Genomic DNA, 20,265 nt, shown 5'->3' with positions numbered 1-20,265 from the left:
CAGCTCTAGACATGCCACATTACCATATATGGCAAAAGATATAAATCTGTAAAGCTATTACGACATTTGATATAAGACATTACAAAGTCGCAGGAGAACACACCTACCTTAGTAATAATACCGGTGTAGTTTATCAGTTTACTTAAATATTGTGATCACTTTTTAATTTCGTTTTTATTTTGTAATTCCAAGAAAATCAGCTTTAAGAAGTTCACACTTTTGCGTTGATATACATCAATTTCAGATATGATTAAATTGAACTGTCAAAAAAAAATATTACTTGCTTTCCGGTGGTTTATAGGAATTTATTAGTGAAATAAAAACGGGTTTTCACTTTTTTTCGCTATATTTATTATATTTGTAAACATAAAATGACCTTTTTGTGAGCATGTGTGCCCATGTTTTAAAAAAATAATAATCCAGTTTGGACATCTAGATAGTCGTATTTCAAAACGTATAAAACAAGTCTTCTTACACGCCTTTATTTAATGAAAACGTACCAGAAAATTACTGTATTTCAATCCGTTATTTTGTTTTGCTTGTATTCAATGTCGACGCTAGGGTACTGTTTCAATATAACAGATTGTCTACATTTGTTTTGTGGACTGCTAGCAGTTGCCCAGTGGATAACGGCTTCACATAGAATATATTTTTGTCAATTCGGCTGAACATGCTGTAATATATCATGTAAACAGACACTAACTCTGCATTTTACGCATTTTTATATGACAACGTCTTCTAAATGTCATGTTACATGCAGGGACATATCGTGTGAACAGACTTTAACGCTTTGTGCAACAATGTTTTGCTGAGTAAACATTGAAATATTAGGAAAAACAAATGCTAACAATAGTATGTAATTAACGGTAATGTTCTTTGATACGGAGACGTTTTGAATACAAACACCGATTAACATGAAATATTGGAACATACATTTCCAAAACAAATAAAATATATATTCATTATTTCTAGAATATTGGTATTCCGAGAACAATGTAATTAGATTAAATAAACCCAAGGCGGTAATCCGCAACATTTGCTAGAAAGGTTTATTTTAATACATGCATGGTATATCTGTTAGGTTTCGCATGTGGTTTGCCTATATATGGTCAACGTTAAATAAATATTAGGCTACGGGGCTGTGCTCGCATAGTGAGTCTGATAATGAGACCCAGGAAAGCAACATTTTAATTTTCAATGCTTTTGTAGAATAAACTATGGTCAAAATTAAGTTTTCTGAGCTTGAGTCTAAAATTTAGACATTAAGCGGTATTGAATGCAGTTTTCATTGTAGTCTTCAATAGCAAATTTGGTTTTTCAAAGAGGGGAAATATTTATAAGATGATAATGCTTAGACCCCCCCCAAAGCCTTATGTAAATGTGTTAAACAAAAACTGAATTAATCTTGCGATCAGTCAATTTTATTCTATTTCGCCTGAAACGACTACGTCATGTAAGCATATTCAGTGTTATGTTGTGCTAGTGTTGTATATGCTGTACTATTTTTTTATTCCTAATACCTCGGCTATTTTCCATCGAAAACAACCTTGGATGTATATGGACGGTTAACAATGTCAGAAATCGTTACAGATTAACTACGCTGCAAATAGATCGCGAAGTAATTTCAATTGAGCATTTATAAACTTGATGGCTTTACTTTTGTGAGTTTTAATTGTTTGTGCAAATATCTACATTACAGGCAATCAATTTAAACTTAATATTAAATAAATACATGTTAAAACACTACAATTAATTATTACTATTATCTAAAATTTTACGAACTACTTCTACTGATATACCAGCATTTTCGATGGAAAATGGTATTCCGAATGCCATCTATATTGATCGCTTATAGGATATTAAATGCACATCTCTTGGAATAAATCATGCATCAGTTGCCCTTGTCATCTACTTCCGGTCTTTCGGCTCAATATATCTCACAGCCTTATCTTTATTGCATTCCTCGCCTTCTTCCTAATATCAAACGAGATACGTTGTCTGCATTTTGAGTAATAAATAAGCATAACTACAACATGCTTGCATTTATAGTTCTATATCAAAAGCAGTAAAATTTATCAAATAAAACTTATCTTCAGTTCTATTGGAAGAGTATTCATCACACAAAAAAGTTTTTTCTTATTCTATTTTTACCATTATATTTATCATCTATCTATCTAAATGATTAAAGTATGAGGAAACAAAACCTTTCGTAAGCGCTTTTTCCTTTCTTCAGCCATAAGTTGTTCATATGATACAAGATTAATTAACAATCCGTTGTCTTGTCATGTTTTCATTAGCGTTTTTACGAACATCAATATAGTGATTTAAAACAATTCAACAACATCGAATCGTCGCTAACATTTCTGATAGTTGAATACAATAACGTTTTTTTTTTCTTTTTGAATTATGTTATCCATTTGAGCACAACTAAAACTATAAATTTGCAATACTAACATGATGGTTATATATCTTGCATTTTGGTATATCTGAAAGTAAGTGGAAGCAGAGGGAAGTGTTGACATTGGTGTACAAATTGTTACCAGAGACTTGATGATATACTTTGGCATAAAAAAGGCAATTTTATATGTTCAATTCAATTGAAATATAGAACATAAATAGTAACCTACAATCTACAAGGTAAATTTACAATGGTATTTTCTAATTATTATTTGCACGTATTGAAAATTTTAAATGCTAGTTCCTTAATGATTTAATCTGATTTGGTTCACCATCAAAATGGGAAATAATGAACTATTCGTACACGCCTTCACACACAGATGAATGGTTTGTGATCTAACAAACTAGCCGATCATTGATCTACTGGATCTACTTTTTGTGTTTACATTTTCACTGCATTGTCGTGCTCCTTCGCTGGATTGCGTGCCAATTTTATTTTTTTTCATAAAGAAACGATACTTTTGAATGTTAAATATAGTACTCAAGTAAAATGTATAGTTGTACATGCAGCCGTAACCATAGAGACAAGACCAGTAGGCGAAATCCGACAATAATCTCGAGAGCATATCAATGAAAAACCGCGCAAAAGGCACAAACAAGTAACAGGAAAGTGCCTTAAACGTTCAACAAGAAATTTTCAAAGCATAACAAAACGGTGTTTAAAATAGTTCGCTTTTTTACGAACCTTTATTTTTAATTTCAAGGGAAAAGTGGTATAAGAATATTAAAAATTGATTCAAATAAATATCGCAAACATACCATTTCCATTCACTATTGTTCCAGTACCAAATGACGTTTCTTCGACGTACAAAGGCGCTAGAAATGTGTATTTATATCCTTTGATGCCAAGTTGTCGCTTCAATAGATAATTCATAACTGATATAACGATTATTTCTGAAATTGTTCACATGTTCCAAAGAAGTCTAAATGCTGACTGGCGTTTGGAAGTCTAAATGCTGACTGGCGTTATCCTTTTCAAGTATTACTCTTTGAACCTGATAGATTTACCCTGTAAGATTTTATGACAATGGTTTCAGTGCCATATTTCCTACGAAACCATTGTTCAGATAATGTCATTTCATTTTATATTTCATCACCACACGCATTTCAGGTCTAGAAATACCACATTGCCATAAAAGGCAAATATTATACATATGTGGAGATATAAGCAACATTACAGTATCGAATGAACTTGCTGTTATATATCTGATTGTCATTGTATCGCGTTTTCACTATATTAAAATATCTTGACTATTTATCTATTCAGTTTGAGTTTTGTTATTCTAAGAAACTTCAATTTTAAGAGCTTGTACTCACATATTTCGTTCACATGGAATTACATGCATAGGTCATTATGATGTTTATTGTGTGGACCCGAAATCTAAAGAATCGTTGAATGTCTTTTAAATACGTAATAATTAGATACAGACCAAAGATTTAAATTACATGGTTTTTCTTAAAGATTTAATTTATCTGCTTATCTATAATTTGCTATATAGTGCTTCAATGCTAAATTATATCAGGTATCGACTCGCCTTTCGGCATCTATGTATATGAAAACTCAATGATCAAGGTTCATTGTGACATATTTCATTGTATATAATTATGTGGAAGGGTTTGTTTTCTGTATAAGAACTGCGTTGGCAGCTATATCACATATGCTTGAGCGTTGACATACAAACTATATCAAATATGCTTAAACGTTGACATACAAGCTATATCACGTATGCTTAAGCGTTGACATAAAGCTATATCACATATGCTTCTGCATTGAAATACAAGCTATATCACGTATGCTTAAGCGTTGACATACAAGCTATATCACATATTCTTAAGCGTTGACATACAAGCTATATCACATATGCTGAAGCGTTGACATACATGCTATATCACATATGCTTCTGCATTGACATACAAGCTATATCGCATATGCTTCTGCATTGAAATACAAGCTATATCACATATGCTTAAACGTTGACATACAAGCTATATCACATATTCTTAAGCGTTGACATACAAGCTATATCACATATGCTGAAGCGTTGACATACATGCTATATCACATATGCTTCTGCATTGACATACAAGCTATATCGCATATGCTTCTGCATTGAAATACAAGCTATATCACATATGCTTAAGCGTTGACATACAAGCCAAGCTATATCACATATGCTTCTGCATTGAAATACAAGCTATATCACATATGCTTAAACGTTGACATACAAGCTATATCACATATGCTTAAACGTTGACATACAAGCTATATCACATATGCTGAAGCGTTGACATACATGCTATATCACATATGCTTCTGCATTGACATACAAGCTATATCGCATATGGTTCAGCGTTGACATACAAGCTATATCACATATGCTTAAACGTTGACATACAAGCTTTATCACATATGCTTAAACGTTGACATACAAGCTATATCACATATGCTTATGCATTGAAATACAAGCTATATCACGTATGCTTAAGCGTTGACATACAAGCTATATCACATATGCTTAAGCGTTGACATACAAGCCAAGCTATATCACATATGCTTCTGCATTGAAATACAAGCTATATCACATATGCTTAAACGTTGACATACAAGCTATATCACATATGCTTAAACGTTGACATACAAGCTATATCACATCTGTTTCTGTGTTGACATACAAGCTATATCACATATGCTTAAGCGTTGACATACAAGCTATATCACATATGCTTCTGCATTGACATACAAGCTATATCACGTATGCTTAAGCGTTGACATAAAGCTATATCACATCTGTTTCTGTGTTGACATACAAGCTATATCACATATGCTTAAGCGTTGACATACAAGCTATATCACATATGCTTCTGCATTGACATACAAGCTATATCACATATGCTTAAACGTTGACATAAAGCTATATCACATATGCTTAAACGTTGACATACAAGCTATATCACATATGCTTCTGCATTGACATAAAGCTATATCACATATGCTTAAACGTTGACATAAAGCTATATCACATATGCTTCTGCATTGACATACAAGCTATATCACATATGCTTAAACGTTGACATAAAGCTATATCACATATGCTTCTGCATTGACATAAAGCTATATCACATCTGCTTAAGCGTTGACATACAAGCTATATCACATATGCTTAAACGTTGACATACAAGCTATATCACATATGCTTCTGCATTGACATACAAGCTATATCACATATGCTTAAACGTTGACATAAAGCTATATCACATATGCTTCTGCATTGACATAAAGCTATATCACATATGCTTAAACGTTGACATACAAGCTATATCACATATGCTTCTGCATTGAAATACAAACTATATCACATATGCTTCTGCATTGACATACAAGCTATATCACATATGCTTAAGCGTTGACATAAAGCTATATCAAATCTGCTTAAGCGTTGACATAAAGCTATATCAAATCTGATTCTGTGTTGACAAACAAGCTATATCACATATGCTTAAGCGTTGACATAAAGCTATATCACATCTGTTTCTGTGTTGACAAACAAGCTATATCACATATGCTTAAGCGTTGACATAAAGCTATATCACATCTGTTTCTGTGTTGACAAACAAGCTATATCACATATGCTTAAGCGTTGACATAAAGCTATATCACATCTGTTTCTGTGTTGACAAACAAGCTATATCACATATGCTTAAGCGTTGACATAAAGCTATATCAAATCTGTTTCTGTGTTGACAAACAAGCTATATCACATATGCTTAAGCGTTGACATAAAGCTATATCACATCTGTTTCTGTGTTGACAAACAAGCTATATCACATATGCTTAAGCGTTGACATAAAGCTATATCACATCTGTTTCTGTGTTGACAAACAAGCTATATCACATATGCTTAAGCGTTGACATAAAGCTATATCAAATCTGTTTCTGTGTTGACAAACAAGCTATATCACATATGCTTAAGCGTTGACATAAAGCTATATCAAATCTGTTTCTGTGTTGACAAACAAGCTATATCACATATGCTTAAGCGTTGACATAAAGCTATATCACATCTGTTTCTGTGTTGACAAACAAGCTATATCACATATGCTTAAGCGTTGACATAAAGCTATATCACATCTGTTTCTGTGTTGACAAACAAGCTATATCACATATGCTTAAACGTTGACATAAAGCTATATCACATCTGTTTCTATGTTGACAAACAAGCTATATCATAACTTATTATATGTTTCTGCATTGACATAAAAACTAAATCACATATGTTTCTGCGTTAACATTCAAGCTATTTCCCGTATACTCCTGCGTTGACATTAAAGCTATTAATATCACAAATGTTTCTGCGCTGACATACCAGATAGTCCTTATGCTTCTGCGTTAACATACGATGCATTTATTCAGAGATAATAACGTTTTATTTGGCATACGATATTGTACTATTTATCTTTATACGTGGAGATAAATACCATATTAATTCAATAAAGTTCATGTTTATAATATATGTTCTAAATCACGTCCTTTCTTGCGCAACACAACGTCAAGGTGTGTCTTGAAATTTGTGATAACAACTTTGTAATTGTCACTGATAGTGTTTCTAATTTCTTTCTTGATTGATCGTTTTAATTATTCAAGAGATAAAGGAGCAGTTTCGTAAATACAGCATTAAGATAAAAGAGTGCTTTCCCAGAGAACCAAGTCCGCGTAGTTATTAGATTCCTTCAAAAATTGCAATTCGGATATAGTGTAAGGTTTTAACTTTAAATCGTACCCTAATATTCTGTTAATATTTGACGCATTCGCTTTTTTTATTATGAAACCTAACACTAGGTTAACCGATCTCTGTGGAGTTTATTCATAGACTTGTCTGAGCTGCTCAATATTCCCTGAAATTCTGGAGAACTTCATACAAAAAGTTGATTTTCTCGAAAACCGTTTCAATTTGTATATGATTTTCTCGCAAGTTTTTATGTATCCAAGCATTCAGGAAAATACATATATTAATGTTGTCATGTTACTTAGAATAACAACTACCTCTCCCCCAAAACAACAAAAAAACGTTTCTAGGACAAGGGGTCCTTGGATATTATTAAATTTTATTTTCTTTGATATTTGCTTTTCGCACATTTATAGATATACCTAACAGTTTTGTTCATTTCTTCTTGTCAATACCTTTGTTGTATATGTATTCAGAAATCAAGTACAAATTCCGACCATATTAAGGCGCCACAGTTAACCACACCGCCAACTTTTACAGAACATACCAGCGTCTGTCGGGGCGTCCCCAGCCGCTTGCTCCGTGTTTGTTCCAGGATTCTGGCCCACGTACCCGTACCTATATCCACGTCCAACCATGTGCGACTTCTGTAAGAGGCTCATTTCTTTTTCTTTTCTTACGATCAAGCTTACTACTAATATTTCCGATATAAATCCTTTAAATTCTTTTTTTCAACATGTCTAAATTCAAAATTACATCCGGTTTCAGAATTAGGATTATTTCAATTAAACAGGTCATTGCTGCGATTTTGAGGAAAACAAGTGCAGATCTGTTATACATTTAAAAAGGCACAATGTTGATACTCGTCTTACTTTTTTTGTTTATTATAAACAAACACTATCCATCAAACAATAATACTAAACATTTTGTCGTCAATTAGTCCAACATATTTATTTGTTCAAGATCTTGACCGCCATTAAAGCGGGTTTTCAGCGTCTATCCGTGCTTACATATCGGACTCAATTTCCTAACTAACTTAATTTGTTACGGCTTTACGACTTCCTCAGAGCCCTTCAGAGGCAATCCAATCTAAATCACACCCTCCTCATTCCTGGTAGGTCTCTCATTGTGTTAAGTAAGATTTCTTGTCTTCGTTTTTGCTATTTGGGAATTCGGTATTCTTTTAAAACAACCTAACTCATTATTTCCCCTATAACACTTACACCAGTTTTGAATCAGTCTGTTGAATTAGCTTGGCGTCCTCACGGGACAATTTTTCCGTATACAAACCCGTTGTTACAGTCTTGACAGCGTGATTAATGACCAGTGGTCCCAGAGGTAATTGTTTATGTTGCTATATCTGAGAAATGTATTAAAATTCAGAAAACAAGATATGGTTTTGTTCCTGTTCCCCAAAGCATAGTTCTGGACTCATTTCAGATTTAGCAGGCAGTTGATGATTACGTCAATTTTAAAATTTACTTAATTTTAATTGCTTAAAAATATTAATAATTGAACAAAAATATTAATGTTAATCTACTACCGACGTAGTTTTAGTGAAATATCCGTTTAAAATGCTGTCGAACTTACTTTTTGATAAAAGTTCATTGTCCTCGACTTCAGCTTTAACCTTGTGTTATGTTCCTTTTACTCGCCATCTTAAACTTTCATCTCGCTTTTCTTGATTCAAAAAGCATTTATATTTTCTTGAATTCGAATTTTATTTTCAAGGCTAGGAATTTTTTTAGACCTGAATCCCACTTGCCAAAAGCAAATTTTATAAAAACAATTCGTAACAATTTGTTTTCTTCACAAATGGTAATGTCATTGAAAACACAGTTAATGTCTTAAAGTATTGCTAACTTGTATAATATATATTGTATGTGTTTTGTAAAGTAAATTATTTTCAAAAAGTACTTTCAAAAATCAAAAACGTTTTTTTGCATAGACGCATACATTGGGACCAATTTTTTTGTTTGTTCTTAAACTTTTACTACGATTGTAAAAACAAATAATTACAGCGTTATATCAATCAATCTCGTTGGAAAGATGCAAAGGAGAGTGCGGTCATGCGTATCGGGAGAAACGGGAGTACCCGGAGGAAACCCACTTGTCCTGGTGACCACAAACCAAACTCACTTGCGCCATGGTCGAGAATTGGAGTCTGGCCGCCTTGGCGATAGTAAGTGCGCTAACCGGACACTCTGCTGTTGCTTCTCTTATTTTTTTATGCCAAATACAAATAATAGCGAAATACGGATGTGCTTTGCCTATCTTCTGAAAACGGATTATGGAAAATAAAATATCTTGTTTTATTGATAAACACATGAACTCACATAATTGCATCTAAACATCTTTAATATAGTGCCAGCTATATGTCCCTGTAAATAAAAATCGTTTACAAAGGGAAGTTATTTCAATGTTTAAGAAACGTTTTTGTTTTTTTTTTGTGCCTCAAAATGCGATTCGAGGGAACATGTTCGTTAATATCCAAAGTCTTTGCTATATGCTTTGCTTGTTAACGTTTTAAAGTATTGTCGTATTCTTAGGACACATTTTTATCACCCTATTTATATAGGAAGCGTTAGAGGGAGGCTATCTATTCATAAAACACAGACTCTTCACTATGTTTACTTCCCATCACCATTTCTGGTTCCATAATAGCCATATGTTATAAGAAAAAAAAATAACTATTGCCAGTTAAATACCTGACATCTTACGAAAAAGGATCTCGAGTCAGTAACGATTAATATTAGAAAAGTATACTGATGAATACGACCATATGATTTAACGACCATTGTATATCTGTTCCCTATATGAAAATGGGATCGCATATCCGGTCATAATCCAAAAAGCTTGATGCATTTACCGTTTCTCCATTTACAGATGAGTGTGAACATGATATTCGTATATCGCGGGGCTAATGCTAGAATGTACCCAAACCTTCTATATTTTAATGTCGCTTGGTACATTTTGCGGCATATCATATGATAAGTTAAAGACCCAATTGAAAGTTGCCAGCGATTAAATTCTTGAGTATGACGAATGAATCGTCACATACAGTAGCATGAGACTGTATCAAATACAATTAGAATCTTCAATTCAACGCATTTAATAGGACTTCCCGCCAGAATGGGCGCCATCTTAAATCAATCTTCTTTAATTTTGTCTGAAAATGGAGACTGTAGGCATTTGCATAGCACATTACTAGTGTTATAAGCACGCTTGTGTGACAAATTGTTTGTAGGAAATGTGCAAAAGAGCATAAGGATTGTTTTATAATCGAGCGTTTGTCTCTGTGTCGTAAGATCCGGACATTCCGTTGAATACTAAGCGTGGATCACAGGAAGCCTTGTCGATGCAAAAACGGGTTCGTGTCACTTCTCATAGAAATTGGTAATGAGAAAAACATCGTATTATCAGTGAAAATGAATTAATTCGACTCGATCAATCAATGGAGATATTGCTTAATTGTAAAAAGAGAATGATGATGACCGTTGGGAACTTTTAATAGGTTTTAAACAAATGCAACAGCCATCTGAGCGTATAAGATTACAAGCTGATCTACTGATATTTAAATATATCTTTTAAACTATGTTTAATGACTGGCGCATTCAAGCATAACAGTATCACCTTTAAGTTTTACTGTTTTATGTTAAACCAGTCTGATACTTCCGGAAAAAAATCCTCATTTATTTACACCGTAATATGTGTAAACGGCAGTGTTAGAAGCTCGTTTTTGTTCTTTTACCCAATTAAAAATGTAAAAGGGAAAATGATCAATTTCATTCCTTTACAACAGACTCTCATGTTTGTTTTCAATAACTTTTCGACCTTTGAAAATACTGCTTCAATTGACACTTTCTGGCCGTTAAAAGTCTTCTGTAAATACGATTATTGAGGTGCAAATACGGAATCGGCTCACCCGATGAATTCCTCCGCCTTGTGTAGGTGTAATAACGAATTAACGCAAACATAAGGAAAAACATTTGATAGCCATTTGCTCGTAAAGCATTTTTGTTTTGGAATTATCTTCCAAAAAAGATAAGAACAAAATTCAAGACTACCCAAACAACAATGCGGTGTTGCTGTATCGTAATGTATCTTGTTTTAAGAAAATACGTGTTGCAAAGGACTTATGTTAAAATATTCTTGACCAATTCAGTTCCTTTAAGCTAAATCAATGTTTGTTTTTAATATTTGGCCTTCCCCCAACTTTTGCACTGTGGAGTAACACGGCATAGGCAGACAGACATATCTCTATAAAATAACAGTTCGTAAATGAGTTATTTTGTAAAGAAACGTCACAAGAAAAAAAACAGGAGATTTATGCCTATCACAATTTGATTAGGAGACATTACAAAATGTCATTTAACTAGCCAAAGGATCTGTAGAAAATATGACAGCCTATTTACTCAGAATCGGAAAACGCTTAGATGCTTAGTATGTTTGATATCATCCCAAGACCATGCGCAACATGAAACTATTAAAAATACCCAATTTAAAATACACAAAGAACTTTCGACGATGTATTTAAGGACTCGTTGCACGTGAACAGGTAAGGTGAATTGATCGATGTTGTAAACGAATCGTTTTAATTCTATTGATTGAATGTCGAATTAAAAAAACATCAACACCTGCAATATTAAGATACTACTTACCTTTATATCTGGCGTAACAGGAATCAATTACTCCTTGTAACTTTTGATGTAACACGACATACAATTTCTCGCAAAAGTTACTCTAGGATTTTTAAGCATTTAGCAATATTCAATCACTTCTTAAAATATTTATCTAATTTATTGTTTTAATTTTACCCCTCTTTAAACATGAACCGGTCGTTTATAATACATTCAATGTTAGAAACCTTATATTGTACCGTGTTATTGAGTGGGATCAATCAAAGTATTACTAGAAACCATTGTTTTATCACAGAGGAACCTAATGTTTTACCACCAATTTATTGTGTTTGATCAATCAAAATAGCGCTAGAAGCCTCTATATTTAGAGAAAACCTTGTATTTAACCACCAATTTATTTCTGATGGATCGATCACAAGAAACCAATTTAAGGACAACACTCTATTCGCAATTTAACAACTGCAGAATAACAGAGTCAACAATCTCCAAGTGTAAACCTTGGTACCAATATCCGGTGGTAATTTAGACAAAAACAGAAACACACAGAATAAGTACATACATAGTGGACACTGGGCACTAATACAGTACAATGAGAGCTTCACACCCATACACACATCAAAGAGCCTCCTAGTATCATTTGAATCAAAAGTCAAAAGACACTCAGCAAGTGGCACGAATACCATAGAGCCACAATGTACTTGTCTACTAGAGTATATACATTGTACGTATATGCCATCTTCACTATGTCAGTGGAAGCACGCTTTATTGTTCAAATTACTATTTCGATCCCATTCATGGAACATATATCTAATTCATAATTTCCTTTAACGGCACAAGGTCAGAGTCGTTTTTTTCTTTACCTTTTGAAATTTGGTCCATCACGATACTTCTATATATAAATGCTTGAAAGTGGAGAAGCGCTAAAGCCGGCGCTGCGCTAATGCCGGCGCTATGAGACATTGACATGAAGGATGTTTTCACATTTATTCAACACAGCCTATGGTCGTGTAAACGAAACATTATTTTGAAATTGAATCGTCTGCATGTGACAAAATGACGTGAGCTCTTAAGATGTTTGCCTGTTTGCATAACAATCTATTGCCAAACAGAAATAGCTAAATCATTTGCATACAAAACTGTCCTGAAGCTCAAACGAACAAGTTACAGTATTGATCGTATTTTAGATGACTGTGTTCTTTCTGTGAGAACGTATACAAATGGGTAAGAAATATATAAAAAACATAATTATGACATGTTATATTGGCCTATAAAATATATTAATCATTCGTATAAGGATACAACATACGGGTTGTCTTTTCTTTTTATCAAAGGAGTATATCGTTTTCAAAAACGATAACACAAATGTGCAACCTCTGTTCTTAATTATGCTTTTTAACACACACATATATAAATGCTTTCCTTCAAATGAACCATTCGTTTTAACACGCAGCGCGAGTATCGAGATCTTTTGCAGTCACAATTTGCCAGCACGAAATTGATTTGCATTTACGCAAAAAATATCGTCGCCTTAATGTAGGCCTACCCATAAAATAGTAATAATCCAAGAATTCACAAGAAGAAAAGTGGATGTGTCTTTCATTTCGATAAGGCCCCTGTCATTTCGTTGACTAAGTAATTCATCATTGTCCGTTGCTTTTTTCCACTGATTGCAAAGTAATGGATCTGTAAAGATCAATATCAAACCTAAGACAAACGCATATAGTTATGTAATGCTGATCGGCACTGGCTTGACAGCCATCTTCTTGGGTTTCTAGTTTAGGAGGCATTCGTAGAAGAAAGTGAATAGTTGTTTGTTATGTTTACGACCATCTGTTCCATAAATCATATTTATTGTCTGGATCTACCAAACTGAATACAGTATAAACTATGATAACACGTCCGGGAGCAAAACATCTACTTTGGGAGACGTATTGAAAGTCAAGTGAGAAACGCAAAGAAAAAACGCACACACTAACAAACCAACCAAAACAACGCAAATCTTGATTGTGACACCACCTTGGAACCGTCAAATAAACCGAAGAGAAATAAACTGGAAGATCAATTAGAGCCTTACCGACTTCTCAGTACTTATAACTTGTAGCACTGCTAATACGGTCATAAAAACAACAACATCATGGTCACGACCAAATGTTACCAATTGAATAAAAGGACATGTTTTAACTGAAATCGCGTATTTTTATTTAACGCTTAAGTTCCACTTTATAAGGCAGCAAAATTTCGCCAAAAATCTTTTTATTTGTACACAAACTTTGTACTTGTTTTCTATTGACTTTTAAAGTCAAATGAATTAAAGATAAAAATGCATTTAAATAATAAATCATGTTTATTTTGCATCGATCATTTGTAAACTACTGGGTGCCACTTTATAACGGGCATGATATTGCAGATATATATTTTATTTGGCAACATTTGTGCTTTACTGTTACAGTGGACTGGTCAATTGCAACTTACATTAAATGCGACAACAGGGATATTGCCGTGAACATGTTTACACTGTCATTTTATGGCATGAAACTGAAATAAACAAATATCGTTTCCAACAATAATCCACCCAAATCCAACCATTAAACAATCCCACGTACACACTTGTAGGCATCACACAAACAGTTATAATGATTGCAGCAATTATTCATGAAACGTCTGTAGAACTAATCACAATTCGGTTAATCGTTTTGGTTAACTCAGATATATATCTCGATATAATGCTTGTTCTAGACCAATCAAACTAAAAGGATTCTAACATAGGCTGTAAGAGCGGGACGATGAGGCAATCAGAAGACAATTACTGACGTATGATTTTCTGGGTGATTGAAGATGAAGAAATGAAGAAAGTTTATTCAAAAGATATTTACAACAAACTACATATTTGAAATAGGCAAATATGACCCTTGATCAAATAAATGTAATGCAATGGCTTAAATTTACATGTATGGCAGAGCATGTTTATAAATAGGTTTATCTAATTGAAGTTAAATTGAAGTTAAGGAATATTTTCAGTCAACAAAACAGATTCAAATGATAACAATGAATCACTACTATCAGTTGTCCCCTTTTGATGAAATGCAACGAAACTCATGTTTAATGATGGGTTCTTATTATCTCTTGTCGAATTATCAAATATGACTTGATATATATGTTCAGAGCTCACGTTGCCTAAGCCAAGCGACATAACGAGTTTTATGCGTAACGAGGAGGATTAAACCGGATAAACAAGTCATGTGTGTGTGTGTTTTTACGCATATGCATGAACCAAACTTGAAGATAATGAGAGATGAATAAAACATATTTGGTTGAGAAGGTGTAAATTATCTTTCATTGATAGTCTGATTCACAGAATTCTTTTGCTAATCCTTACATTATATATGTATGTGCATTTATTTGCACATGGCACCTTGTTAATTTTTATTTTTATTCAACCGACATCGGTTCTGTATTATGTGAATTGTTGAATTCGTATTTGTAAATGTGTTTGATATTATTTGACTATGATGGTATACGTCTAATACAATTCTGTTCTGTTCTGTTCCGTTCAGTATTACACAAGCGACAATTGAATCACCAAGTACAAAGCGAAATAATATTTAATGTATCACACCATTGTGGGAACAGTTTGTTTTTAGCTATGACTAATATAACTTAAACGATGGTGTTGCTTGGTAAAGGTTTTAAGTCACTGTCATTAAACACACTCCGCCATTTTTAATCATTTCGGTCATCTCATTGACTTAAAATACAACCTCATTGGCTGCCACATTGTCAATGACACAGGGAATGTTAAATACAACCTCATTGGCTGTCACATTGTCAATGACACAGGGAATGTTAAATACAACCTCATTGGCTGCCACATTGTCAATGACACAGGGAATGTTAAATACACTCTCATTGGCTGCCACATTGTCAATGACACAGGGAATGTTAAATACAACCTCATTGGCTGCCACATTGTCAATGACACAGGGAATGTTAAATACAACCTCATTGGCTGCCACATTGTCAATGACACAGGGAATGTTAAATACACTCTCATTGGCTGCCACATTGTCAATGACACAGGGAATGTTAAATACAACCTCATTGGCTGTCACATTGTCAATGAAACAGGGAATGTTAAATACAACCTCATTGGCTGCCACATTGTCAATGACACAGGGAATGTGTATCGGATGGGTGGCAGTAGGCGGACCTTTAAGCATCTGTGAAAGTTGATATTCTTAATAAGTAAGCCCAGTATTTAAAAATCTGCAATTTAATTGGCTGAAAATCTTTAAGATTGTAGAAGAACACTTTCTTTAATAACACAATTCTGTTGTATTCAAATTTAATTTTGCACTTTTGATTTCCATTTTCAACATGGACTGATTTTGTCTGACCTACCGTAAAAACACAGTTTATTATTTAAGAAGAGTAAATTAAGCACTGTAATGAATATTTTAACACCATTTTAGTATGATAATCTAAATTTGGTTCCTTGAATAAAACATTTTATACCTCTAAGAAAATAATAAATTTCATTAATTTCATTAATTTACTCTTTCTTTTCAAGAAATGTTTTTCTTCCTACACTACCGTTATAAGTTCCACTGCTGGCACTGTGTGGCTTTTCAGTGGTTTCCGTAACACGAGGAGAAGAAATACACATGGTCTGTTAACATGTGTTCAGTCATTGTGCTTGATAAAAGGATCGTGTTTATAGAGACAATATTTCTGAAATATGAAACATAAACAATCAAAATGGACGAGCGCTCATTCACGAAGTTACAAATCTAGTTTATTTGCAGAGAAGTAAAACAATAAGTATAACAAAATTAAAGGGACATAACTCTTTGATATCATTCACAAAAATATTTTTTTGCACAGCACTTTTGTTCGACACAGTCAATATATGAACGAAAATTAAAGGATTAATGGATGAATGTAGACTTGTCCCGCTGTCCCAGGACGGACCTACGGACGGGTAAGAAGATTCCTATGAAGCCAACAGCACTACGTTGTAGGAGTTTGTAATGATGACAAGCGTACAATATAAACAATATAACAAGGGGTGAAAGCGAAAAGGTTATATCTTCCTCTTTATTTAATGTCACTTAGAACCTTTTCACATTTACATCTCGATAATCAAATCACAAAAACATATCACAGCAATAAATCTTACAGCGTAACATATCTTATGGCGTCTGCAATACACGTACTACATGATAAATATTCCCCTGAATTTCATTGCTTCGAAGATATATATACAGCAAGATTTCTGATTTCAGTTTTACCTATTCTGATACAGTAATGCAATTCATGTCTATAAATTTGGATGATAATACTTTTTCAATATATTGATTCTCACATCTCTATACATATGACATTCTGAAATGAAATGAAAAATCAACTTCTAATAATACACAGGAAATACATGTTTTATCACAATGTTATATTGCAACTGGTTTGTGCCATGTTAACAAAACATTTCAATTATTAACTAATAATGAATATCTGACAAAAATATTAAAATTTAAAATTTGCAAATAAAATTAAAATTATAGCTCTAGTGGGTTCATTAAATCCATAAAACCAGTTTTGTATAAATTAAACATCCGTAACTCGTTGTTTTGCTTAAAATAAATTTAAAACAACACCTTGATACATCCACACAGGATTAAAACCTTAGGATCCAAATATGTGTTTTAACATATAAGACCATAATTTGAAATGCATGACCATAATCATTTGAATGCTAATCTTTCTAAACACCGTCACAAATGTTTTTCGATAAAATATTAACTTTTATCAGTGAGATAGTAAAAAATGATAAACTTAAAAGGACAGCTTTCAACTTAAATTTTGGTTAATGCCCTTGGAACTGAATCAACGATTTTTTTAATTTTTCTGTTTTTTTTTTTCATATTGCTTTTTGGTGAATAAACAAAATAAACCGTTTATTACCTGAATGATGATCATTTTATAAAACACATTTCCCTGAAGCTGAATATGCTCGAACACATTCGGTCAGCTGTAGAGATTGATCGCGAACGATACTATTAATGCTTAATATGCACTCATACACCCAAATAAGAAGTACCACAATTAAAGTAATATTGTTATTTTTTCCTAAAATGGTGAATATTAATGGAAACCAATGTTTTTTTTTATGAATGGTACCGCGTTTGAAAGACGGGTGCAGAAAACACTGTATTTCTATCTCATGAGACAAAAGCTAATCACTGTGAATCTTTAAGGACCTATAAAAAGGCATCCTCCTCCTTCGGCGGTCATTCAGAATTGCATTTCCTGCTCTTTAAAAAAGAAATCAATAGTGTTTGTTCTCGTGTCAACAAAACCTTGTCTTATTCAAAATCAATACGCATGTATTATAAACATAAATTTTGAGTAATAAGCCTTTAACTACTTACTAAATAATGCATTTATGAAAACAAATGATTACTGATAACAAGAGAGTGACCGTATATGAATTCGCAACAATATTAAAGGACTGGTGAATGGTTAGGGATTTACTGCGATCTACCATGGTATCATAAGGTAGATATACCGTGTTTTCTGCACCTTTGTTCTTAACTAAGCTTGGTTGCCTTCATAGAATCCGTTGATTTTGACATTTATTCTTCCTTTTTGGTATATTTAAACTTATACCTAAATTGTTTTAATCGTGATGACTCTTATTTTAAAGTGAAAGTGCATCTTTAAAAGCTCCACATGCGAATAAATGACATACTCATAGAAGGTTCTAAGGATGTTTGTCTGGCTTACATAACGACCTACATTTGTATTTAATTTAGGAAACAGTTAAACAATTTCCATACAAAGTCATCCCGAGACAGATGGTCCATTTATTGCTTTTTCTCTCTATTAGTTATACAAATACACAACTGATACTGGAAGTGTTGTGTCTGATGGAAAGCAATTAATCTGTCGTTAAACACAGGAACGTGAGATACATTTTCCAGCCGTTGTCTCTTAAATATATTATCATCTCAGTATAAATGGGGAAGTTAGCTCGGCTGCAACACACGAACATAAACTTAAAATGTTTCTCACTTGTTCCTCTGCTTTAACCAAGACCATTTACCGACATTTCACCCATCCTCTATATTCTCTTCTCAAAATGACATAAACTAATAACATGCAACATCGGTTCAAAATGATTTAACACTTCATCAGTCGCCGATATTCAAAGAGTTCTAAATATTCAAACAAAGTATATAAAAAAGTGCTTATAAACGATTAAATGGCCACCCATGAAACATATTAACACCCACGCCATTATTGCATGTTTTCGCTGAGATTGACTCATATGTATTCATAATTCATGGAAGTGGAACCACCATTGATGGCTTAATATCAACATATACGACTGTATTTGTAGAAACATTTACGGGTCCACCAATACACATGTACACGTGTACTTGGAACTGTACCTGTAGCTACTTCTACAATAGACTTGTAGGATTGCTGATCATCGTGCTATCGTACATGTGATTCTTAATATGTGCAATGTACACATACCTGCAAAGGGAAGTGCACAAAGTAGCCCACATATAAGCGTACAAGTTGCATTTCGCAACCGTCAATCGTACCTTAGAGAGAAATACAGACGCATTATGACCACTCGCCTACTATAAAAAAGCTGTCATTTCTTTGACTCAAACAATTTTTATTGTCAGTGTTTCTACTTGTCAAAAACTGTTCCCCGATCCAAGCAGACAAAAATGTGGTCTAGGCAAAAACAGAAACTATTACATCCTTATGTTAGAGTAATCGACATAGCGTTGACAGCAAATGTTCTAGCAGATATTCGTGAAACAAGTGGATTTATGGCCGTTTATTACGCTGAAAGTCTACTGTTAAACTGTTACAAAATTTGTAGAACAATAATTCAAAGCGGTCTAAAATGATATATTGGCTCGACTTGGATGATGTCAAATAACTTTTTTTCTCTGACATCTTTCCACATAACATAGGGTTGTAACACTTTGCTTTTACGAATGTAATTTAAAAAAAGTATGGCAACAATTCGATACAAATTTCAGTGAAAGATTCAATTCACTAAAATGTGTAGCTAAATAACGAAAATATAACACAGGTATAATTTCAATTTAAGACTAAATTGACAGCTCCTGAAGAAAACATAACCAATCAATCAAGCAAAAAAATGTGACTAAATCACATGTGTTTCTGAACATTATCAATTACCATTATTATAAAGCGCAGTTACCTGCTACGAAAAGTGCCAGAAATTCGGCTTTTACAATCCAGAACACAATGATTTAATGAACTGAATGGCACATATTAATGAGCTTATATTATCTTGAAGTGAAACCTCTCTATGAACTGACAACTCCAGAAGCGTTAATTATGGGAGTGCTTCTTCATGGTTTGCTGAAATTTTTAATTAGAATTAAAATGTTATAAAA

General features: G+C 33.2%; 1 protein-coding gene across 10 annotated transcripts in view; it reads right to left on the bottom strand.

Annotated features, from left to right (window-relative positions):
* Positions 1–20,265, bottom strand: part of LOC128242890 (short transient receptor potential channel 7-like) — a 279,075-nt gene that overhangs the window by 69,037 nt on the left and 189,773 nt on the right. The window lies entirely within an intron of this gene.

Source organism: Mya arenaria, chromosome 8 (genome assembly GCF_026914265.1).
Source record: "Mya arenaria isolate MELC-2E11 chromosome 8, ASM2691426v1".
In the NCBI taxonomy this organism is placed as follows: domain Eukaryota; kingdom Metazoa; phylum Mollusca; class Bivalvia; order Myida; family Myidae; genus Mya; species Mya arenaria.
Note: the sequence above shows the minus strand (reverse complement) of the source record. Positions and strands in the feature narration are given on the sequence as shown.